Source organism: Suncus etruscus, chromosome 13 (assembly GCF_024139225.1).
Source record: "Suncus etruscus isolate mSunEtr1 chromosome 13, mSunEtr1.pri.cur, whole genome shotgun sequence".
In the NCBI taxonomy this organism is placed as follows: Eukaryota; Metazoa; Chordata; class Mammalia; order Eulipotyphla; family Soricidae; genus Suncus; species Suncus etruscus.
In genome coordinates, this window is record NC_064860.1 from 94,102,425 (window position 1) to 94,127,125 (window position 24,701).

At 47.2% G+C, this 24,701-nt stretch overlaps 1 protein-coding gene and 1 non-coding gene across 2 annotated transcripts in view; one reads left to right on the plus strand and one right to left on the minus strand.

Moving 5' to 3' along the window:
- Positions 1-24,701, minus strand: part of HLCS (holocarboxylase synthetase) — a 115,064-nt gene that overhangs the window by 41,633 nt on the left and 48,730 nt on the right. The gene's annotated exons all lie outside the window — the stretch shown is intronic.
- On the plus strand, positions 11,946-12,052 carry LOC126026586 (U6 spliceosomal RNA). Its single transcript, XR_007501810.1, has one exon. It is a non-coding gene; the product is annotated as a U6 spliceosomal RNA (small nuclear RNA).

A 24,701-nucleotide genomic window follows, 5' to 3' on the forward strand; every position in this document is an offset into this window, starting at 1 on the left:
GTTTAACTTTATGAAACATTTTGAAGACCAGAAATTCAATATGGATCAGTAAGGACTGCATTATTTAATGTAATGCTTGTTTTTCCTCTCAATACATCATTCTGAACATTAACCAAAGTACCTCTGTTCTTGGCAACCTCAATAGTTTATTACAAGTGTTTAAACTATTTAAAATAAGCCCCTATATTTCTTAAGGGAGAAGCAAATAAAATTGAACTTAGAGTAGTACTGGGAAAATGTTCATACTTAACAGAAAATGAGTTTAGAAGGGTTCACTGGTGCAGTAACTTCTGAAACTTCTCTGGTCAAAGGTAGATAAATGCCTTAAACACAAATTTAACCAGTTAACTCCCATTCTCTGAAAAATGCTATATTCTTAGAATTAAAGAGCAAAACAGACCAATTATAGCATGATAATCCTATATGTGTTTGTCATTTTTCTTAATGCCAGGTCTTCAAAAATAAAACACATAATTTAATTGTCCCAAAATGCAAACTGTATTTTGTGGTAGTGTATTTTTGTTTTGTTTTGGTTTGGTTTTTTTAGACACGATAGACTCACAGAAACAAAAGTGTAGGTGACTTTTGGCAATCTTTTGGGGAAGATTAATTCAAATATTTTGATTTGGGCACTAAGTCTACTTGAAGATTTCAATAATAACAGCCACACCCAGCGGTACGCAGGGGTTACTCCTGGCTATCTGCTCAGAAATAACTCCTGGCAGGCACAGGGGACCCTATGGAACGCCGGGATTGAACCAACCACCTTAGGTCCTGGGTCGGCTGCTTGCAAGGCAAACGCCGCTGTGCTATCTCTCCAGCCCCTTGGTAGTGTATTTTAATACAGCACTTTAAATCTAGAAGAAAATTCTAAAAAAGAGATACATGTTGCTCTCCTACCGAAAGTGACATGATGCTCTTCTTAAAGGAAGTGGCCTGTTGTTGCTCCTACTGGAAGTGAAGTCTATGTGCAGCAGGCTCCTTGCCACCAGACAACAACTCAATGGATGAGAAAATGCCAGAATCCAGCAAATGAGAAGTCACTTTATATCTCACTTCCAACATCCTCCAACAGGCTTTTCTATCACAATTATTCTGCTAATTCTGTATAAAATGAGTGTATGATTTGACAAAATGAACTGCTCTTTGCAAAATGCTACACTTCCTAATTGCTTTTTGTTGTTGCTTCTGAAAACAAACAAAAATCATTTTGCCTGAGGAAATAGATGAAACAAAAAAAAGTATTTGTTTTGAGGAAATAATAGTTTTTCACTTTACTCTCCAGTCTGCTAAGGTCGCAAAAAAGTGAATTTCTTCCATCAGAGGATATCATTAGACACGATAGACTCACAGAAACAAAAGTGTAGGTGACTTTTGGCAATCTTTTGGGGAAGATTAATTCAAATATTTTGACTTGGGCACTGAGTTTACATGAAGATTTCAATAAAGGTGGAATAGCAACTGGAAATCCCTTGGAGTTTAAATAAATAAATAAATAAATAACATTAAAAGGGAAACAATAATAATAATAATAAAGGGAAACAGTGACATTAGATAAAGCAAAGGGGAAAGCTACAAAATAACAGATGCCATAAAATTCCATCTGAGGCTGTTGCTGAAAGAACTGCAACTTGACACTCTCTGCTGATTAAAATTAAGTCTACAAACCAGGCTAGAGGCTGGCACTCTGAGAAATCTCACTCTGGTGTTTATCCAGATTGAGGACAACATGCCGCATTTCTTATTTATCATGGACGGGCTTGGGATCTTCATGAGCACTTGATGGTCACATGAGTCGCCTTGTTTCCGTCCATGAGATTATTTGATGCCACAGGTGGTGGCAAATTTTCTTCTCTGCATATGAAAGGTGTGTAGTGAAGTATGTCAGAAAAGAGAAGGCACGTTCAAGGATGAGCTGGGTGGAGCTCTGGGGACGCCATGAGCCAGATAAGCTATCTCCAGAGGCTACAACTTGTGAGCAAAAGCTAATGAGAGCACAAGCACCAGCCACGTGTGAATGTGACCTATGACCTATTTCGAGAGTTGCCAAATGTGACCAGCACATCATCAGAAGGACCGCGTGTGGGCCTGATTCTGAGAACAAGGTGAGTTGGAAGGAAGATCGAAAAGCATTGTATCCTGCCACTACTACCATGGCTTTGTGTTTGCATTCAGAAGGATCTTCTTCTAGTGGGAAAAGAAGAACAAGTTTTCCTAAATATTAGGATGATCATCCCATGATTTTGAGGGGTCAAAGAAGAGCTGGAGCATAGCCTTGCCTCTAAAGAAGCCTGGCCTCTGAAGAAGGCCAATGGCTTGCTATCACCCAGTCCTCAAACCTGCTTGCATCAGCATCCAGACAAGTAAGTCAATGTGCTCTTCTGGAACCCTGAAAGGAGCCAGGAATGGAGCCCACCCGACTCACTTCCAGCAAAGCTGGCAACTGCCTCCAAGAATTAAAGCCAGGGGATTCCAAAGCGCCTGACTCAGATGATCGGGAAAGCAGCAAATGGTTGTCTTTTCTAAATATTGTGACAAAGACTTTAATTTCCTATTATGCCAAGAATTTCTTGGAGCCGGGCAGCTTTGCCGTACTGCCTCTAGGAATCCCACAGAAATCAAGCTGCAATCATGGCCATCACCTTTCGGGTCAACTCCGTGATTAAAGCCAACTGACAAGTAAAATGCATTTTATTAGCAGCAAGATTAAATCCAGAGCATTCGTCAATGCTGGGCTTTCACTGCAACAATTTCTCTAGCTTACAGTTGCAAGTGTTATTTGGGGACTCGTCTCTCCTTGCCCAAGGCTCCAAATAAGAGTTGGAAATTTCCTTCAAAGCTGCAGACGACTGAGCCTGCAGAGAGACGCTCTCTCACTCCTGGATTCATCCCCTCAGCTGAGCACTCAGCTCATGAGATTTGGGACCTGGGTGTCTCTCAATGTAGACTGGGATCCGACATCCCAGGAGCACGAACCCCTTAACAACTGAACTCTTACTCTGGATCAACTGTTCCCAGCAGTTTCATTAGGCATCAATTAAGATGCCGGGTTTTGCCAGCCACCATTAGAACCAGGACACTTTTAGCCCTGGCACATCAGAGATAGGGCCCTCCTCCCCCGGGAGGCCTCCTGCAGTCTTCTCTGTGCACCAGTCACGGCCTCCAAGCACTGATTCCCGGTGTTAGATTCACTCAGAAGTCACCGGCTTATCTTCATCTTCCAGTCAGCCCTGGCCTCCTCTCAGCCCAGCTGCCTAACAGGGTCGTGCCCATATGCCCATGGCTGCTTCCCCGATGCCACTCCTGAACCCTCATCCTGATTAGGGTTAGCCGAAAGGGGAGAGATCATCTTCCCTGCCTCCACTGTCACAAGACTGTTCTGGAACACAGCCCGCCTGTGAATCTTCATACTCAGAAGGACTAAATGCTCTCAAGGGTTAACCCTTTGACCAAGGGAATAATTCTGCTCCCTCACCCCGCCCCATTGTAAAACAGGAACAAGGACTGGTCCAAGACAGGAGAGGACCACTGGATTTACCAGTGAAATTTTGATAAACAAAAGCAGGAAGGCTTAGGTGGTGATCTAAGCTGTTTCCCTCATGAACTAGGAGAACTCATCTGCTGAGGGAAAATGCATCCCAACCAGGAGGCCCTTAAGATTCACAGTCAAGGGTTCAGAAAGCTGTTTATAAGGGCATTAAAGAAAATTGCACCCTATAAAACGTAGGAGTTGATCATCTGAGAAGCCTTTTCAGAGGACACAACCAACAGTATTTAGGGTAATCATGAAGACCTGGGGATTGAACCAAGGCTCCCACATCTGAATCGTGTGTTTCAACCCATGGACCAACTCCCCAGTCTCTCTACCTTTCAACAGAATCCCTGTCTGTCAGGCAATGCATCCCCCTGCCTCAACCCCCGCCACCCAAATACACGCCATGACATCTTTTAGACATTGAAAACTGCAACACCAAAAGAAGGCCCCTTGCTCGGTCCATAACAGGGAACTGCCCAAAGGAATCAGAAGAGCAAAATGCTAAACCTCTGAGCAAACACTTGATGAGCCGAGATGAAACGCATGCTCTGCTTCACTTCGTTGAGGGGCGTTTATTAGCACAAACTCTTATTGGCAAACTTGCAAAATGGTCTGCAGGGATAGATGGAAACTTGTTTATTTTTAAATAATTATTTCTCATATGGCACAGCAGTAAGGCGTCTGCCTTACACGCAGCCGACCCAGGACAAACAGTGGTTTGAATCCCAGCATCCCATATGGTCCCCCTGAGCCTGCCAGAAGCGATTTTTTTGAGTGCGTGACCCCAAAACCAAATAATAATAATATTATAATAATAATTCTTTCTCCGAAAAGCTGTCTATAGAAAGATCCACATCAGACAAACACAAAGAACTCAATAGTCACTTTTTACATTTTACAATAGATCCCCTAACACACACACACACACACACAGACATGCGCAACATTTTAGAAAAATATATATACAGGTCGGCTATATTCCTGAGTCTTTACTCAGACTCAGATGTTAAAGGCACTTTTGTCCCAGCCTGATAGAATTCAACCACACTTTTGCCCAGCCAAGCTCTTTCACTGGGAGGAGGGGATTGTTTGGGGGGTACTTTGTTCGTTTTTTTTTTTTTGGGGGGGGGGGGAAGTGGCAGCAAAACATGTATGGAAGCCATACTGGGCATATTCCCTGAAACTAAGTCCAAATGATCCTTCAGTAATGACATTCATGTAGTTGGTTTCTTCCCAAAGTTCCCTTGCCTGTTTCTTCAGCAAGATGAGAATCTGGGCCAATTTCCAAGTCTGAGAGGGCTTAGGAACTATTTTTAGGTCTTTTTATCTCCCCCAGAGTGGACGAATGTGATGGAGGCAGCAGTTTGATTTCAAAGCATGCACGGAGGCAGGGAGGCAGGCCAGCATTTCCCCGCTAGCACCCCACAAAGTGGCAGTAACAGTCCAACAGCCCCTGAGAAATACGGGCACCCCTCCTGCCACAGGCTGGGTGGTGACACCAATTCTGTGTGCCGGTCTATGACTTCCATGTTCTATGCCTCAGCCTCTGTGACTGGATTGGAAAAAGGACTTTGAAGATATGATTAAAGATTCTGAGGCCGGAGTGATAGTACAGTTGGTAGGGCGTTTGCCTTGGCATATGGCAGACTTAAGTTAGATCCTGGGCATCCCAATATGGTTCTCCAAGCATGCCGTGCATGATTGCTGAATGCAAATCCAGGAGTAACTCCTTAGTACCACTGGGTGTAGCCCAAAAACAAACTAACAAAAAATTCTGATCATCCTCAAAGCCTCAGCAGACTCATTCCAGGGCCAGGTTTCCTTTTGAGTGACAGGGCAGAGAAGACGATACCAAGGAAGTGGTCTTAGGAAGACCAAGGGAGAAGTTATTGGAACCATTAATCTACAAATCACCAGAGCTGCAACAGGCAAAGAAGAGAGATGCCTCAGTGCTTCCAGAAGGATCTGGCCCTGCTAAGACTCAATTCAAATATGCAGCCTCGGGGCCAGAGAGATAGGAGGTAGGGTGTTCGCCTTGCATGCAGAAGGACAGTGGTTTGAATCCCGGCATCCCATATGGTTCCCCGAGCCTGCCAGGAGCGATTTCGGAGCATAGAGCCAGGAGTAATCCCTGAGCGCTGCTGGGTGTGACCTGCCCCCCCCCCAAAAAAAAAAAACAACAAATATGCAGCCTCCAAATGGAGAGAAATGCTTTGTTCTGGGCCAAAGCAATAGCATAGTTTGCCTTGCACACGACTAACCTGGGTTCAATCTCTAGCATTCCATATAGTCCCCCAAGCACACTAGGAGTAATTTCTGAATGTAGAGCCAGGAGTAACCTGTAAGTGCCACTGGGTGTTATAACAAAAACAACAGCAACAAAAAAGAAATGCTCTGTTCTAAGTGACCTCCTTTGGAGTCCCTGTTTCAGCAGCTGAGAGAAATATGAACCTTCCAGACACACATATAAACCCTTTTCTCTCCTAAGCAGTAACACGGCACCAATAAATGGGAATCAACTTCCAGGATTGTTGACAACCATCTCTGCATGTCTATCATTCGATTACATGTAATTGGATCAGGGTCCAGCTTCATACAGCCCACTGCTGTGCTAACACCCACAGGTGATTTCTGAGTGCAAAGCCAGGAGTAGCCCCAGAGTGCCACTGGGTGTGGTCCAGGGACCAATCAATAAATAAATGAGTAAAGTTTTAGTTAAAAAAAAAAAATCTCTGGGGCCGGAGAGATAGCATGGAGGTAAGACATTTGCCTTTCATGCAGAAGGTCATTGGTTCGGCATCCCATATGGTCCCCTTAGCCTGCCAGGAGTGATTTCTTAGCATAGAGCCAGGAGTAACCCCTGAGTGCTGCCGGGTGTGACCCAAAACCAAAAAAAAAAAAAATCCCCCCCCCAAAAAAAAATCCCAGGGCAGGGGACAGAGTGAGAGCACAGCATGGAAAGCATTTGCCTTGTACATGCCAACCCAAGTTCAATCCCCAACATATCCAATAGGGTCCCCCAAACCTCATAAGGAGCAAGAGCCAGCGTAAGCCTGAGCATTGGCAGGTGTGATCCAAAATCTTAAACAAGGGGCGGGGAGGTGGCGCTAGAGGTAAGGTGTCTGCCTTGCAAGCTCTGGCCAAGGAAAGACGGGGGTTCGATCCCCTGGCGTCCCATATGATCCCCCCAAGCCAGGGGCGATTTCTGAGCGCTTAGCCAGGAGTAACCCCTGAGCATGAAACGGGTGTGGCCCAAAAAACAAACAAACAAAAAAAATCTTAGGGGCTGGAGAGATAGCATGGAGGTAAGGCGTTTGCCTTTCATGCAAGAGGTCATCGGTTCGAATCCCAGCGTCCCATATGGTCCCCCGTGCCTGCCAGGAGCACTTTCTGAGCATGGAGCCAGGAGTAACCCCTGAGCACTGCCGGGTGTGACCCAAAAACACAAAAAAAAAAAAAAAAAAAAAAAAAAAAAAAAAAAAAATCTTAAACAAAATTTCAAAAAGGATCCAAGGAGACTCTTTAGACATGGATCTGTCACAGTGCCATGTGCGTTTTCCAACCCAAGGTTACTAACATGAGGTGAAACTCAAAATGAAAGTACACCACTGCCTGTGAACTTGAATGATAAATTCTAGAGTTAACATTGATTTCACTGGCTGCCAAGGCTACTGAATAACAAAAGTGCTATTTTGCTGGTAAATGGTCCGTTTGTGATCTGTTAACACAACCTCAGAAGTGCTTTCCAAAAGGGGGGAAAATCACTCAAAATATCAACACACTCTAATCTTCCGTAAGACCTCATTATTCATATGAAAGGGCAAGGATGGCTCTTAACTCGCTCACAAACAGAAGCAGGGCATATGGGCTGATTCCAGAAACCAACAATAACATACAGATGAACTTAGCCTGGTGAGAATTTTATTGCAAGTTTTTAGGTCATAAAACTGGGCACACTTACATAAAGCTAAAAGCAAAAATCACTATTCCCAAATAGAAAAATGACCTATCTCTAAAATTAGAAACCAGAGAGATAGTACAGGGATTAAGGTGCCTGCTCTGTACTGGGCCTCCCTCAGTTCAGTCCCCAGCACCTCATATGAGTTCCAGGAGTACAGCGCCAGGATTAAGCCCTGAACACTGCAGGTTGTGACCCAAAACCAACCAAACAAAAGAGGAATATATTTTTTCTAAAAATTGGGAGAATAGCATATCTTTGTATCTTTCTTCTGTGACTACAGAAAGTTAGAAATTAAACAAAATTCAGTTCATCTTTGTTTTTAAAGCATTGCATCCAGAACGATCGACAGTAAGTTAAGAAACATCATCCGGGGAGAGACGCCATTGCTAAGGCAACCCAGGCAAGTCCCTGGCTAAGATCTTAGTCCCTGGCTAAGATCTCAGGATCTTAGAAGAAGATTGCATCCCCACCCACACCTGACTTCCTCTGCCATAAATGCTCCAGCTTCATGAGTAATCTATGGCAAGATGCTGGACCACCCAGTCCCACAGCTCCTGGAGCATGCAGCCACATCAGCAGCCTCATAGCATCTCCAAATGTCACAGAACTGACAGCCCAGTAGGGACACAGCAAAGGAGATGGGAAAGTTGCATGAAACTACACTATGCTCTGTGAGTGAAAACAGTGACACAGAAAATGCAAGGAGCACCAAAGAGCTCAGTAAATCCTCAGACAATGACTTTTGTAGCACCATTGTGAGATAGATGTTGTAACAAGCAAGATTAAGTAAATTATTTTGTGTCTGCTATGGAGACGGGCTTTGGGGGGAAGGGAAATTCGGTGACAATGTTGGTGAGAGGAAGACACACTGGTGGTGGAATTGGTGGGATTGGTGTTGGAATATTGAAACAAATGTATTAAGAAAAATTATGTAAATCACAATGTTTAAATAAAGTTCCAGGCATTAAAAAGTCAATTGAGGAGAGAGAATGGGAGGGAAACTGGGGACATTGGTGGTGGGAAATGTGTACCGGTGAAGGGTGTTGTACAATGCATGATTGAAACTCAATCATGAATAATTTTGTATCTCTGAAAATAAAAACAACTGTATATTGAACAGCCTTATATCCACCGTGTTTAAATAAAGTAATTAGAAACAAAAAAAACACTCGAAAGTCAAAACTCTTTTCCATCTGAATTATTATGTAATAAGATATATGCACTTTTGGTAAACCAAAGGATCAAATCTGAGAAACTCTGGCAATGCAAAAGGACATTTATGGTTATGGGCGTGAAGCACTCTGGATAGAGAAGAACGTTATGGAACAGTCTAGCTATTGTTGAGCTATTACTGCTGGCCGGGATTCTGTAGGATAATATTCACCTTTCAAGCCTCATTCCTGGGGCCAGAGCAGTAGCACAGTGAGGAGGGCATTTGCCTTGCATGCAGCCAGACCTGGGTTTGATCCTTGGCACCCCACAGGGTTCCCTGAGTACAGTCAGAAGTATGCCTTGACCATCACCGAGTGTGACCCAAAAACAAAAAATTACAGACACACCCCCCCCCACACACACACACAAACACACAGCACTAAAATAAAAGACAATCTATCTTGGCAGCTGATCAGAAACAGAAAGTCTAGGGCCAGACCTACATAGCACATCAAGGAGGGCATTTGCCTTGCATGTGGCTGACCCAGGTTCAATCCTTGGCATCCTATATGGTTCCTTGAGCCTGCCAGGAGTGATTTCTGAGCACAGAGCCAGGAATAAGCCCGGAGCACCACTGGGTGTGGCCCAAAATCCAAAAAAAAAAAAAAAAAAAAAAAAAAACCAAAATAACATAAAGTCTATGTCCCAGGGCATGTTTCTAGGGCAGCCCACGCTGGTGTGACCTTGGACCAGTAGGGGCCCGAGGACCTGGTGTGAAGCTAGCACTGAGCCCAGAACATCTGCAAGCACCAAAGTTAAGGGGTGCCCTTCAAACCCCAGTATGTGGTACACATAACATATAAGGGAAGGGGTAAAACAAAAGGGAAAAGGACCATTTTTCCCCCTTTGGCCAGGGTTCTGCCTGAGATGCCACTTCCTAAAAAAAAAATCTTCTAGAATATTCCAGTCAGGACTGTGGCCTCCCATGAGTGCAGAGAAGCTTTCAGGAATAGGCAAACAATTCTGCATGATACTGGAGTGGGGGATGTGCCTGGGACATCCGTCCGAATCCAGGGAACACACAGCACATACATGAGCTTCAATGTCATGTGGACCCTGAGCAAACAGTAACTGCACATCCCTGAGGCCTCATCAGTTGAGACCAATGCACCCCAATAAAGCGAGATGTGGATAGCAGGAGCAACCGGGGATGGAGGGATGCTACTGGACACCCCACTACCTCCATGCACTAGGAGATGATGCCTATTAATGAGAAAATAAAATCCTCCCAGCCTTGGGGACTCCCACTTTCTCCTTCCCCGCTTTTGCATAGACTCGAGAGGGCACCAGAAACTAGTGGGTCAGAGACTCATTAGCACATTTCCAGACTCTGCACAATTTGGGCATGCCAGCATTACAGCCCTTATTAGGGGCTCTACAGTCCCCACAGAAACTTCTTCATTATGCATGATAGCTATCTTGGGTATCTATCATGGGAAGGGGAGATAAGGGTGGGAGATAGGTACATCCTGGGCAGGCCAAGTGTGTTGGGCTAGAAAATATAATGCAAAAATGTGTTCCAATAATAAAAGGATCGAGGCCGTCTACAGTACCTTGGGGAGAAATCCGATCGATTGGGTCCATCAGACGAGATGCGTTTATTAGGGGGTTCGCTAATTACAGCGGCTTTGGTGGGCAGAGGCGGCAGTGAAACAGATGTTGCGGGGGCCTATTCCAGAAAGGGCTTCCAACATCTGCTTACAATTTCAAGGCAATTGTAAATACGGCCGAGAAGGTCAATTGGACCAATTAAGGCCTTTTCGAAAGGCAAGGCCGGCAGGCAGCTCTAGCTTCCAGCTTCCACAAGCTGGCTTGTATTTTTTTGAATGCTTCGATTTTCTTCAGCCTCCCAAATTTTTAAACACAGGAAATGGGTTTCATAACAACTTTTGTCCATTTTGATTGTGATTTCTTTTTGCGGGGGGACAGCAACCAATTTTCTGCGCTAGGTATTAACTTGAACACCCTATGCTTTCTCCATGATGACTCTTTTCCCTGTCCCCTTCCACCTTCACAGCCTTCACAGAATGTATGTGTGGGAGTTGGCAGGGGGGGGGGTTCTGGTTCTAAAGTGGGGGGTCTGTTGGTCCACCACCCCAAGGAATAATGGCAAGCGGCACCCCCTAGAAAAATTCTCACTGTGACAGGCAACTGGGCAGGCAGAACTCATGGGGCCATTCAAGGTCAGGTCCTCAGCCAACACCCCTGGAGAGTCACCGTACTTCCTGCTCAGTGACACGGGGACACACGTGCCAGTCCCCAAACTGACATGACAGCCCCCAAACTGAAGGGCACAAACACTGAAATGTACCCATGGCACAGCGGAAAAAATCCTGGAGCTGTGTGAGAGTCCAGACAAGTTAGTTCCCAAAGATGACACCCCGTCTATGTGTCTCCTGCCCTATGGTCCCCAACTCTCAACCAGCCCCACACAGTGGATAGAGCCATAGGAGAGAGGTTGAGTTGGTGTCTCAGTGTCAGAACTGAACAATATCGTGGAGGGCATTTGCCTTGCACACAGCTGACCCGGGTTTGAGCCCCGACATCCCATATGGTTTCCCAAGACAGCAGAAATGATCCATGAGCAGAGTCAGAAGCCCTGAGCACAGCAAGTGCCCCTCCCCCAAAAAAGTGGGGGGGGGGAAGAGCAGTGGAGCAACTATAGGGTGTTTGCCTTGCACATGCTACCCCCCCACCCCCCACCCCCTGTCCCATATGGTCCCCCAAGCCAGGAGCAATTTCTGAGCGTATAGCCAGGAGTAACCCCTGAGCATTACCGGGTGTAGCCCAAAAAACAAAATGAAAAAAAGTGTTTTGGGGGAACCAAAGTGATAATACAGAGGTTTCCCCAGCACTGCCAGGGATCTGGTCCTGAGCACCACCAGGTATGGTATGAAACTACCCTCAGCCCCTCTTCACTCCACAAAACTGCCAATACTGAATCCCAAATTTGCTAAGTAGAAGATGCTCCAATAATGGTGGACTTCTCAGTGCTTAGTAGGTGCTCAATAAACACATCCACCTTCTGAGCCCCTCAGGAACACCTTTCAGGGTGCCCAGACCTCACTCCCCATTCCTAGCAGGGAGCACATTTCTCTGAGTCATTTCGTTTTGTTTCTCTCTCTCTCCATTATTATGTGGCTGATGTTTCTGCTATCATGACTGTTACAGTTGGCTTTTGATTTGGGTGGAACCACCCAAAATAAAGTAGAAAATTCATATAAGATATGCAGGATGGTGCTCACTTCGGCAGCACATATACTAAAATTGGAACGATACAGAGAAGATTAGCATGGCCCCTGCACAAGGATGACATGCAAATTCGTGAAGCATTCCATATTTTAAAAAAAATGTGCAGGGTGGGGAGAAAGTTCAGTTCTGAAAAACACCTCCCAGGAAGAAGGGACATGGGGAAACCAGACAGTTTGGGGAAAAGAGAGAGAAAGAGCTTCAGAGAGCAGAGACAGAAGCCCTGAAAGAACTTTCGCCTTCTGTTCCCCTCTTACTGTTCAACCTTGGGGCTCAGCTCCCAGCTCCCACAGGCCTGGACAAGAATAAAGGGCTAAACAACTGCTTGTCTAAACAACCGCTAACGTGGAATGCAAACAGCTCCCCTCAGCTGGGACTCAGCCACATTCCTGTCCTGACACCCCATCTTTGCAGGATTGGTCCAACAAAGCCAGGGTGAGGTGCTCTGGCTCCCACAAGCCTGCCAGGGGCTCAGGAAGAGGCGATTCCAAGAAAGGGTCTTGCAAATTTTGCCGCCTTTTCAAAGCCACAAAGCACTCACTGCCCCCCCTCCCGTTCCTCTGAAAGGCTGTGCATCTCCAAGTCACTTAAAAATCCTCCCTCTTGTAGAATGAATGACCACACCCATTTGGGGGATATAAAAAAAGATAGTGTGGTATTAATACCTATAGGCAATAGAGACAAGGGCCAGGAGGACCTGTCCATGAGAGGAAGTTTGTCACCAAGAGCAGGGGATACAGTGAGGGCAGAGAAGGGAGCACTAGGACAATGAGCGTTGGGAATGATCACTCTGGACAAGAACTGGGTGCTGGAAGGGGATAAAGTGACAGGCATGGTACCTCTTCAGGAACATTATCACAAACCGTGGTGTGTAAAAGAAAAAAAAAATCGAAAGAGAGACCGAGATAGAGACAGACAGGGAGGAGAAAATGTCTATTGTAGAGGCAGTCAGGGGAGAAGACAGTGGGGAGGGCAGAAAGGAAACTGGGGACACTGGTGGGGGGAATGTGCCCTGGCAAAGGGTGTGGGATACTGTAGGACTGAAATTCAATCATGAACAACTATGTACCTGTAAAAAAATAAATAAAACCCTACTATGAACAACCTTGTATTAAAACTACAGTGTTTAAATAAAGCAATTTTTAAAAAAATCTGCTCTGGGGCCCGAAGAGATAGCACAGTGGCGTTTGCCTTGCAAGCAGCCGATCCAGGACCAAAGGTGGTTGGTTCGAATCCTGGTGTCCCATATGGTCCCCCGAGCCTGCCAGGAGAGATTTCTGAGCACAAAGCCAGGAATAACCCTTGAGCACCACTGGGTGTGGCCCCAAAACAAAACAAAACAAAACAAAAAACTACTATCAGAACTTATCTGGCTACTGGTTTTTGATTAGATGCAATGGTTCTTTTAACAGTTGCACAAAACTCCAGCAAACAGACTGGAAACAGAATGTCTACTCCTTAGACACCAAGGTTACTGTTTCCCTAAATGACAACTATATGTATAAAACTCGGGGTTCACTTTAGCTTCTCCGGTTCAAGTGCTGCTGACTTAATAGCTGAACCACAGGCACCTCCTAGGATGTTACGAGCCATGAAGAAAGATGTGGCTGCTGGGACCCCTGTGTGTGGGACAATGTCACCTCCCACCACTCTGCCCAAACACTTAAATCCTCGAAAGATAGCAAGCAAAAACTTAGTTGATTCCTAACAGAGCTTCCCCAAGTCTCTTGTCTCCTGCTCCCTGGTTGTAGCTGGTGCCAAGTGACAGCCAGTTCCTTGCCCAAGTAGTAGGCCCAACAGTTTTGAGACAGGATTTGGATTTCTATTTATGTCCCAGGTAAATATATAGATATAGATGTAGAAATATTGGCCACCAGTTCCTGGTGTGGCTAGAAGCACAGGAATTATTACTATGGAGAAACCAAGTAATCTTTTTATCTGGTTATTTTTTTTATTAATTGCATTATTTAAGCACCGTGGTTACAAATTTATTCATTGTTGGTTTTCAATCATATAATGTACACCGTCCTTCACCAACAAACCCTTCCCACCACTGATGTCCCCCGTTTCCCTCACATTCACCACCCATCACCCTGCCTGTCTCTAGGGCAGGCAATTTGCTTCTCTCTCTTTCTCCTCAATCTCTTCCTCCTCTCTCTCATCTCTCTCTCTCTTTCTCTTCTCTCTCTCTCTCTTTCTCTCTTTCTCTCTCCTCTTTCTTTTTTTTTTTTTTTTGGTTTTTGGGCCACACCCGTTTGACGCTCAGGGGTTACTCCTGGCTATGCGCTCAGAAATCGCCCCTGGCTTGGGGGGACCATATGGGACACCGGGGGATCGAACCGAGGTCCTTCCTTGGCTAGCGCTTGCAAGGCAGACACCTTACCTCCAGCGCCACCTACCCGGCCCCTCTCTCTCCTCTTTCACCCCCTCTCTCTCTCCTCTCTCTCCTTTTTGACATTGTGGTCTGTACTATTGTCAATAGAGGGCTGCCTTGCATGTCATTTCCTCCCCTTCCAGAATTTCCTCCCCTCCTTGGATTTATTTGGATGTGTCAAAAGGCTTTTCCGAGAGAAAAGAATGAATCTGTTTTCTATAGGAACCTAGAGACAGGGCACTCATTCTGATTGCTCTGAGAGAGAGACAGAGACAGAGACAGAGACGGAGAGACAGAGAGAGCACCGAAGGAAAGAAAGGAAACAGATCCCCAAGGGTGGAGAAAGAGGTGGGAAGGCTTCTAAAAATAACACTTGGCAGACGGGGCCCCAAATCCAAGTCTAATTTGCCTCTTAGTTAATGAAGGAGAAAATGGAGCCGGAATGAAAGGTTCATTCTAGAACCGTCCTAATAAAGTCCCCACGAAAGACAATCACAACATTCTTGTTCAACATGGAAATCTAATCCTAAAATAATAAAGGGCATATTGATATAGCAGCCCTGTGAATAAATTCCATTTCAGCGATGTTATTTTAACAATGACCCAGAAAATGTGGAACTCAAACCGTTGGGGGAACACCCGGTCTGGGGCGGATCGAGCTCACCCCGGGAATCACGGGGTCTCTCGGTCACACACTGGGAAAAGGCCTTTTTGTCTGCGATCAATTAATCAATAACTGCGCCCACACACTAATTGCGAGCTGTTTAGCAAGAGAGGCAGGAAGGTGTATGTATAAAATGGAGTTATTTCAAGTAGGGGGAAAAAAAATCTCTCTTTTTTCTTTTTAGTCCATCCAGTCCTTGAACGTAATCAAAATTTTATCAGAGCCAATAGACAAGAATGACTTTAGTAGCTCTGGGCTGCACTCCTGAAGACTCTGGATGGCCTCAGACTTCCCTAATCCATGGAATCAGAGTGAGGGGAAACAGTACGCAGGGGAGCATTTTAACCTGTGACACTCCTCTCTCTCCATCACCCCAGACTCAAGTTTTGTTCTGTTATTTGTTTGGGGGCCACACCCAGCAGTATGCCATGATTACTCCTGGTTCTACACTTGGAAATCACTCCTGACAGGCTTGGGGGACTGTATGAGATTCCGGGGACCGAACCCGGGTTGGCCGCATGCAAGGCAAACACCCTCCCCGCTGTGCTAGCACTCTGGCCCCACCAGACTCACTTTTTAATGTATGCACAGGAAACAAGTCAGGCTTTTCATAGAAAGCTGGGCCAGAAACTCGACAACCGCTGTCTTAAGTTCTTTTCCGGAAAGTATTAGGAAAGTGTTTGCCTTGCATGCTAGTAGTCTGGTTCATGTATGGTCTCCCCAACCCAGCCAAGAGTGATGCCTGAGCACAGAGGCAAGAGTACTGTCTGAGCATTTCCAGGTGTGATTTAAACACACACACACACACACAAACACACAAAATCCTGGGAACCGGAGTGATAGCACAGTGGGGAGGGCATTTGCCTTGCACACGACCAACTCAGGTTCAATTCCCGCATCCCATATGGTCCCCAGAGCCTGCTAGAAATGATCCCTGAGTGTAGAACCAGAAATAATCTCAAGGATGGGGCCAGAGAGGTGGCGCTAGAGGTAAGGTGTCTGCCTTGCAAGCGCTAGCCAAGGAAGGACCACGGTTCGATCCCCCGGCGTCCCATATGGTCCCCCAAGCCAGGGGCAATTTCTGAGCACTTACCCAGGAGTAACCCCTGAGCATCAAATGGGTGTGGCCCAAAAACCAAAAAAAAAAAATAATAATAATAATCTCAAGGTACCACCAGTTGTGACCTCAAAGCAAAACAAAAAACAAAACACATCGACAGCTACTGCACTGACATACATAAAACATGTCACATGTAACCCAAAGCAGATGTCCTGAGGTGCAGGGTCAGCACCTGAGGGTCATCAGAGGACTGTGTGTCTGTGAAGATGCATGTCATAGGTTCAGGTGTACATATATACAGACATTTTGGCATATATGGCACATGTGTGGGTGCCTTGGAGTCTATGTGTTTTGCAGCAGAGTCTAAAACCTTCAGCTCCGAGGGCCCACAGGAGCCCTGAATGGCCAGAATCAGCCTCTCCCAGATGAGCCTGGAAGACACACTTGAAGCCACCCTCATCCCCACTTGCAAAGTCGTGGTATTTTTGGTGCCTCCTTATTATTCTCCATAATTCCCAAGGGTGTTTCCACCACATGGATCAAGGAAACAGAGTGCAGGGCTGAGGCTCCCCCAGGCAAGGCCACCGCCTTCTGCCTGTTCCAAATGCTGCCAAGATACCTTGACTGTTGCAGCTGCAAGTCCAAACACCTTTCCCAGGCACCAGGTACCAGGTTCAAGTACTCAGGTGTAAACATCCATGCATAAGTACCCAGGCAAAAGCACCCCCGTCGTCTTCTAGTCTACTTGAACAGCTAATTTTCTTCGACTTCTATTTGACTCGTGGCACTTTTAATATTGAATATTGTCATTGTCTTCTGTTTTGGGGCCACATCAGGCGGTGCTCAGGGCTGACTCCTGCCTCTGCACTCAGGGATCACCCCTGGCAGATTCAGGGGATGCTATGGGATGCTGGGAATTGAACCCAGGTCTGCAAACAACCTCCTGGTGTGCTATCACTCTGACCCCAGCTTTGGTTCTTTCTTTAAATTAACATTAACATGGGGGCCACTTCCAGCAGTGTTGGGGGGAGGCAGGTGTTTCCTGGGAGCAAATCCAAGCCGTGTGTGTGTGTGTGTGTGTGTGTGTGTGTGTGTGTGTGTGTGTGTGTGTGTGTGTGTGTGTGTTTAAAGGAAAGAGGGGTCTGTTGTGGTCACAATGTGGTCAGAAACTTGAATCCAAATGAAAGGGGAGAAAGATTTGTGACAGCCCCTCAGGGTGGGTAGACCCTGCAACACTAAAACCATGTCCCCTCTGCCCCTCCAAGGCAGGACACTTCCGGTGTCTGGCCCTGTGACCGCTTTGACTTTTCAAGGACATACAAATGGCACTGACAGGTGAGGCTGTCTGAAATGCCATCTGGCTCGGGCCACCCATCCCCACCACAGCATCTGCGAATCCAAACCACACGGGAGCACACATCACACCCACTGGGGTCCCCCCCCCAGACTCACTGAGTCACCCGCAGCTAGGCATCAGCCTGTCACTCATTCCTCCAAGCGCACCACAGGGCGGCACAGCCCAAAGGGAAAGGGAAGGAGAGAGACGTGCGAGCAACCGCCACCAATAATCAACTAATTAAGAGAAAACCACATCTAGGGACCCGGTTCCCACAGCACCCGTTACGAGGTGAGCAAGAGCCAGACCGTGAAACGCCTGATGGAGGCTGAAATCCAGGAACCGGAGCGAAAGGAAGCAAGATTTACTGGCAGGTGAAACCACACACACAGATGTGCGTGTAAACTCACAGGCATGAAACAAGGCACATACGTACTTGTCTGCATACATGTGTGTAGATACATGCATGCATTTGTACAGGTATGTGCCCGTGTATGTGTGTTCAAACATTGCACAGCCCACACCCAGCCCCATGCTGCTCTCTGCAGTGCCTCCAGTCCACCCTTCTGTAATACAGGACGCTGATAATGGCAGGGCACGAGGCCCCCGGGAAAGCTTATGCCCCCCACCACCCTGGCCGAGTGCGACATGAGCTGGGTCTCAGGGAATCTCAGTAAATCTGGGATCACTCAGTCAGGCAAGCCTCTACAAAGACACACTAGTGATGCTTTCTCAAAGTGATGAAAGGGGCCAGAGAGACAGTAGAGTGATCAGGGAGTTTGCCTTGCATGAGGCCAATCCAGGTTTGATCCATGCCATCTCATATGGTCCCCCAAGCACAGCCAGGAGTAACCTCTGGAAATTGCCATATATATGTATATATACCATATTTTCCAGCGTATAAGACGACCCCCTAATTTTGCAGTTAAAACATAGGTTTAGGGGCCCGGAGAGATAGCGTTTGCCTTGCAAGCAGCCGATCCAGGACCAAAGGTGGTTGGTTCGAATCCCAGTGTCCCATATGGTCCCCCGTACCTGCCAGGAGCTATTTCTGAGCAGACAGCCAGAAGTAACCCCTGAGCAACACCGGGTGTGACCCCAAAAAAAAAACAAAACAGAAAAAAAACATAAGTTTAGGCCTATATTCGCTATATTCGTTCCTGTGCTGCAACTGTATGTACCACAGTGAGTCAATCACAACAAGCCAAGGTTCAAAGGTTATACTGTCATAGACTTCCTCTCTGACTCTGGCCAGTCTGAGAAGGCTTTTGACAGTGTAGATTCGGGTCCAGAACATTGTCTAATTCGCATGCATCAAAAGCCTGCTTAGATTGGCTGAGTGAGAGAGGCGGTCCGAGCAGCCTTGCAGTGATTGGTGCGGGATCAAGTTGGAAAATTCGTTTTGTGGCGATATTCAGACAATTTTCGTTTAGCAGCATTTTGAAACATTTTTTGGGATATACTCGGCGTATAAGACGACCTCCGATTTTCGGTTGACTTTTTTGTTTGTTTGTTTCAAAAGTCGTCTTATACGCCGGAAAATATGGTATGTATGTATACATATATATAAAGTGATGAAGGAGGCCAGAGTGAAGGCACAGGGGTGAAGGTGCTTGCCTGACATGTGGCTGAGCCTGGTTCAAGAGCCTGCCCCCTTCCCCAGCATTGCCAAAAGCGCGTCCCACTTACTTTTTTTTAACTTACTACTTTATTTTCAACTCCTTATTTTTGTTTGGGGACTACATGCAGCAGTACTCAAGGTTACTCCTGGCTTTGAACTTAAAAATTACAACTGGCTGGTTTCAGGGACCATAGAGGATTGAACCTAAGTCAGCCTTGGGCAAGTCAAATGCCTTAACCACTGTACTATCTCTCTGGCCCTATTTCAACATTTTCATCCACTATTTAGTCACTAAAAGTTGTAGAAACTTGCTGGAGCAAAAGCACAGCATAAAAGCACAAAGCCAACCCAGGTTCATCCCCAGCAACACATATGGTCTCTTGAGCATGACTTGGAGTGATTCCTGATCAAAAAGCCAAGAGTAACCCCAGAACACCATCAAGTGTGGCCCAAAAAAACAAAAACAAAAAAAATGTCCTAGTAAGTCGCAGCCATCACCCTTGAAATGTAGATGTCTGGCTTCCCCCTGAGTGTGTCGAAGTATCCATTCACCCATGTGTCATGTCTGTCCTTCTCCATGTGTTTGGTTGGCTTTGAGCAGGGGACAGTACTGAAGGCCTCACACAGCCTCCTCCTGCCCCACCACCTCTGCCCTCCTTTTTCACCTTCATGCTCTTTGATCCATTTAGAACTGACTTTGCTACACCTCCAAAAGACACAAGTCCCAAAGCAGCTCTAGTGCAGGCTGACCTAAATTGCCAATCTGGGGCTCTGTCCCTAACCCCCAGGCTTCCCCTCACTTCCCGAAAGGAGCCAGGGCCGGGGTCAGGAAGATCAATGTCTCCTAAGAAACAGAGGGCGCGGGAGGAACTGGGCAAACAGCACTGCATGTTTGCTGAATCGGCCCCTCGTTCCGCAAACACTCGGCTCACTCGAGTGAACCGCAGCCAGGCCGGGCTCCAGGGATGCTCCAGGGATTTGGGGGGTCCACAAGTTCCTGACCTTGCAAGGTGGGTGTGTGGAGGAAGAGGGAGACCAGGGTGCAGAAGAAGGGGTGAGTAAGGCAGCTGCATCATCGGCAAGGTGGGGGCTGGTCTGGCCACGGGAACCCCTGAGCAGAGATGCACTGGACAATGATCAGGCAGAAGTGGGGTAAATAATCTCCCCACAAAGAAGAGACTTTATAAGGGGTGAGTTCATGCTGCATGTGTTTGCAGCCAGGTACTGTCTGGTGCCCCAAAGCTTAGCTGGAAATGACCCTTGAGGGTCCACTGTGATAGCGCAACAGAAAGGGTGTTTGCCTTGCACGTGGCTGACACATGTTCAATCCCTAGCACCCCACATATTTCCCTAAGCACCACCAGGAGTAATTTCTGAGCTCAGAGCCAGGAACCACTGAGTGCTGCTGAGTATGGCCCTTCCCTAAAAAAAGAAAAAAAATTATGTGAGTACTGGCTTAGGAGCAGCCCCTAAGCACTGCTGGGTGTGGTGCCTCCAAGTTTGAAAAATACTGTAAGCAGCCCAGCAACCTTCATCTCTCTCTGTCTCCCTCTCTCTGTCTCTCTCTCTGTCTCTCTCTCTTTCTCTGTCTCTCTCTGTCTCTGTCTCTCTCTCTCTCTCATCTACAGCCTGTTCCCTACTCAAACCCCCCAAAATCCCCCTGCCCTCAGATTCCCTCCTTAACCGATGTGCTTTGCTGTAATCTCACTGGGCCTTTCACAAAGGGCTTCTGGATTTGTGGCCACACCTAAAGTTTTCCCCCTGCATGTACCCCCCAAAACGCCCCCTTGGTCCACAAAATGAAGGAGGGATGCAGGGGGAGGAATGGAGGGCTACGGGGGTGCGGGGAGCAGGAACAGGACAGCTGCTGGCACCGTCTTGTTGCCCAAGTGGACTGACTCTTTGAAGAGGCTGGAAGATTGAGGATTTTAAGGATTTTAATCTTTTAATCTTGAAACGTGGCCTCAAAGCCGCAGCTGGAAGGGCTCTGCAGTGTGACGGCTCCACGCCCTGTGCATTTTATTAACCGCCTTTCATCCAGGTGGTCTTGTGTTTAAAAAATCACCGCCAGCTCTTTGGAACGGGGCTTACCCTGAAACTGTAAGGATTTGGATCAAGGACAAGTGGCGGGTTTCCACGGTTCCCAGGAACGTGAGTGCAAAAGCTGGAGCTGCAAAGCTGCGGGGACAGTCCCAGCACTGAGACAGTGACAAGGGGGTGGACAGCCAGACACGCCCAAGGCAGACCCTGACCCAAGGATTAGTCCTTGCAAACAGGCACATATGTTTTGAGGTAATATCCACCCAGAGCCCATGGTATACACATCACAGGGAGAACCAGCAGCAACGAGCAACCCTGGGTGTCCTTGGATGTGGACCTATGTGGCCCTGAACAGAGTATAAGTGGGGGTTTGTAATTTTCACTGAACCATGGCTCTGTCCCGGTGTGTAGAAAATCATGTCTGGGCTTACCTGGTTTCTGTTTGGTTTTTCTTTCTCTTTCTTTTCAGATTAAGAAATAAGGCAGGCAGATCATAGAATCTTCCCCCAAATCACAAAGTAGGGCTCAAAGCAGCATCAGACGCCCCCACCCCCAAAGGATACCTACCCCCAACAAATCAAGACCTTGGTAGGCCTGCCTTCATAGGCCACACCACCACAAGCCAGGCCACCGTAAGACATGCCCTGGGAGGCACATCTCCATAAGCCACGCCCCCAAACTCCTTTTTATAAGACACACCTTCATAAGACACGCCCCTGGATGGGGGGAAGGAAACCAGGACCCCAGGAAGTCCAGTTCCTCCCACAAACTGCCCACCTAAGACAAAGTCTGAATGAATAAAAGAAGAAGAGCACATCCCGAGGAGAACGGCTGCTGATGCTTCCCTGTTCCTCAGACCCAGAGCCAGGCAGGCACTTGATTTTCATTCATTTCATTTCATGCATTTGAAGAGGCATTTGGGGATAGGGACCACACCGATGGTGCTCAGAGGTATTCCTGGCTCTGCACTCAGGGATTGCTTCTGGCAGGATCCAGGGAACCATATGTAATGCCAAGGATGGAACCCAGGTTGGCCCCATGCAAGGCAAATGCTCTCCTGACTGACTACACTATCATTCCGGCTCCTGAAGATACATCGTTTAACTAACAAAAAGGCACGATTAATATCGATGGGGCCAAGAGACAGCAGAGCCCAGCAGAGCAGGGCGTTTGCATTGCACGCAGCTGGCCCAGGTTTGGTCCCCATGATCCCATGCGATCTCCAGCATCCCATAAGGTCTTGGGAGCACCACCAGAAGTGATTCCTGAATGCAAAGCCTGGAATAAGCCCTGAGCATTGCCAGGGGAGGTCCAAAATCAGAGAGGTTGATAGAAGATAAAAGAGTTTATAGGAAGGAAGGAAGGAAGGAAGGAAGGAAGGAAGGAAGGAAGGAAGAAGGAAGGGAGGGAGGGAGGGAGGGAGGGAGGGAGGGAGGGAGGGAGGGAGGGAGGGAGGGAGGGAGGGAGGGAGGGAGGGAGGGAGGGAAGGGGAATTTCACTCTAAAATTCACCTGACGAAATCCTGCCTTTTCTATCCCCAGCCTAGTTTAGAAGTGGCACATCTGTGTATGACTGGAAACATTTGGAGGAATAACTGCTTTCCTGTGTTAAAATAAACACCTCAGAGGTGCAGACTGTAGCCCTCACTAGCAGTAGGAGGTACTTATCTCCTTTAACACTTGGCTATGTACAATTATCACTCCATCAACTACCATCCACAAGGGTTTGTTTTCCTAGAAAGCATAAATAACCTGAGTATGAAAAGAAGTTCCAAATTTTCTCTTCATTTCCCTCCATTCCTCACCTCTCCCAATGGTGGGAACGTTGACAGAAAAATTACTTCGTTTCAATGGACATTTCTGGAATGCAGAAACCAGTTGTGTGCTGAGGACTCGAATGGATGTGACAAAGAGGATTGAAATGTGGTGTCCAGAGGAAGAGCCATACAGCCAACCTGAGGGCAGGGACTGTGACCCCTCAGACCAGAGGAAGCTTCTGGGAGCAATTCGAGCCCCCACCATGGCAAGCCCAGACTCTCTGCACTTTGCCCAGATGCCCCACCTGGGAGGAGCTGTCTTTGGAGAACCCAGACACTCAGTGGTTCCAGGGTGGAACCATTTTTCATGCTTATCACATTTGGGGGGTGGGGGTGGGCAGAAGTCCACAGCATCACCTCTAACACATGCTTCTGGATTTCTACCTCTACCCTCTGCTATGGTTTCTGCTTTGTTTGAATTTCAGATTTTGGGGTCACAACCCAGCAGTGTTCTTGAAGAGGAGTTATTCCTGGCTCTGCATTCAGGGATTATTCCTGATGGTGCTCAGGACTTATTCCTGGCTCTGCACTCAGGGATCAATCTTGGCAGGGTTCAGTAGATCATATGGGATGCCAGGTCAGCTGCATACAAGGCAAGCACCCTATCCTTTGTATTATGGCTCTGGCCCATCTATTTAGGATTTTTTATGCTAAAAATGTATTAATTCAAGGGGCCGGAACGTTGGCGCAAGCAGTAGGGAATTTGCCTTGCACGCGCTAACCTAGGATGGACCCCGGTTTGATCCCCCAGTGTCCCATATGGTCCCCCAAGTCAGGAATGATTTCTGAGCACATAGACAGGAGTAACCCCTAAGCATCACTGAGTATGGCTCAAAAAGGAAAAAAATTATGAATTCAATTCTTTTTTTTTTTTTTTTTTTTTTTTGGGCCACACCCTGTGACGCTCAGGGGTTACTCCTGGCTATGTGCTCAGAGGTTGCTCCTGGCTTCTTGGGGGGACCATATGGGACGCCGGGGGATCGAACCGCGGTCCGTCCTAGGCTAGCGCAAGCAAGGCAGGCACCTTACCTCCAGCGCCACCGCCCGGCCCCATGAATTCAATTCTTAAAGATATTTGTATCACATCACCGACTGATGCAAAGAAGAAAAAATTATCAAGTTTCCCAAGCTGAATCCAGGTTTCAGCCTTTCTCACCCAGTGGTTGGGTCACTGCTCAGGCCTGCAGAAAGGCTGGTCTTTCCTTGGCAGACTCTGAGGAACATGCTGAGGAACATGCACCCCACATCCACACAGACACGGGAAGCTGGCAGCAGGCTCCAAGTCTGAACTTAGCTCAACCCCCACTAAAGCTGAAATGGGATCTATGTAGAGGAGCTGGTCAGTCACTGGCTAGGGAGAGGGGACAGAGGTAGGGCTCGTGCCTGGCAGTAGACCAGTACAGGGTATGATCCTCGGCAAAACATAGTTTCCTGGGGACTGGAGAGATAGCATAATGGGTAAGGCACTTGTCTTGCATGCAGTCAACCCAGGTTCAATCCCTGGCATCCCATATGGTCCCCTGAACATCACCAAGATTGATTCCTGAGCGCAAAGTCAGGAGTAAGCCCTGAACACTGTTGGGTATGACCCAAAATCAAAACAAAGCAAACGATGGTTTCTTGGGGCTGGAAGGATAGTACAGTAGGGATGGCATTTGCCTTCACACAGCCAACCTGGGTTTGATCCCCAACATCCCAGAGGATGCCCCGAGCCTTCCAGGAGTATTTCTAAGTGCAGAGCCAATAGTAATCACTGAGTGTTGTTGGGTGTGGCCCCCCAAAAAACAAAAAATACAAAGGAAGGAAGGAAGGAAGGAAGGAAGGAAGGAAGGA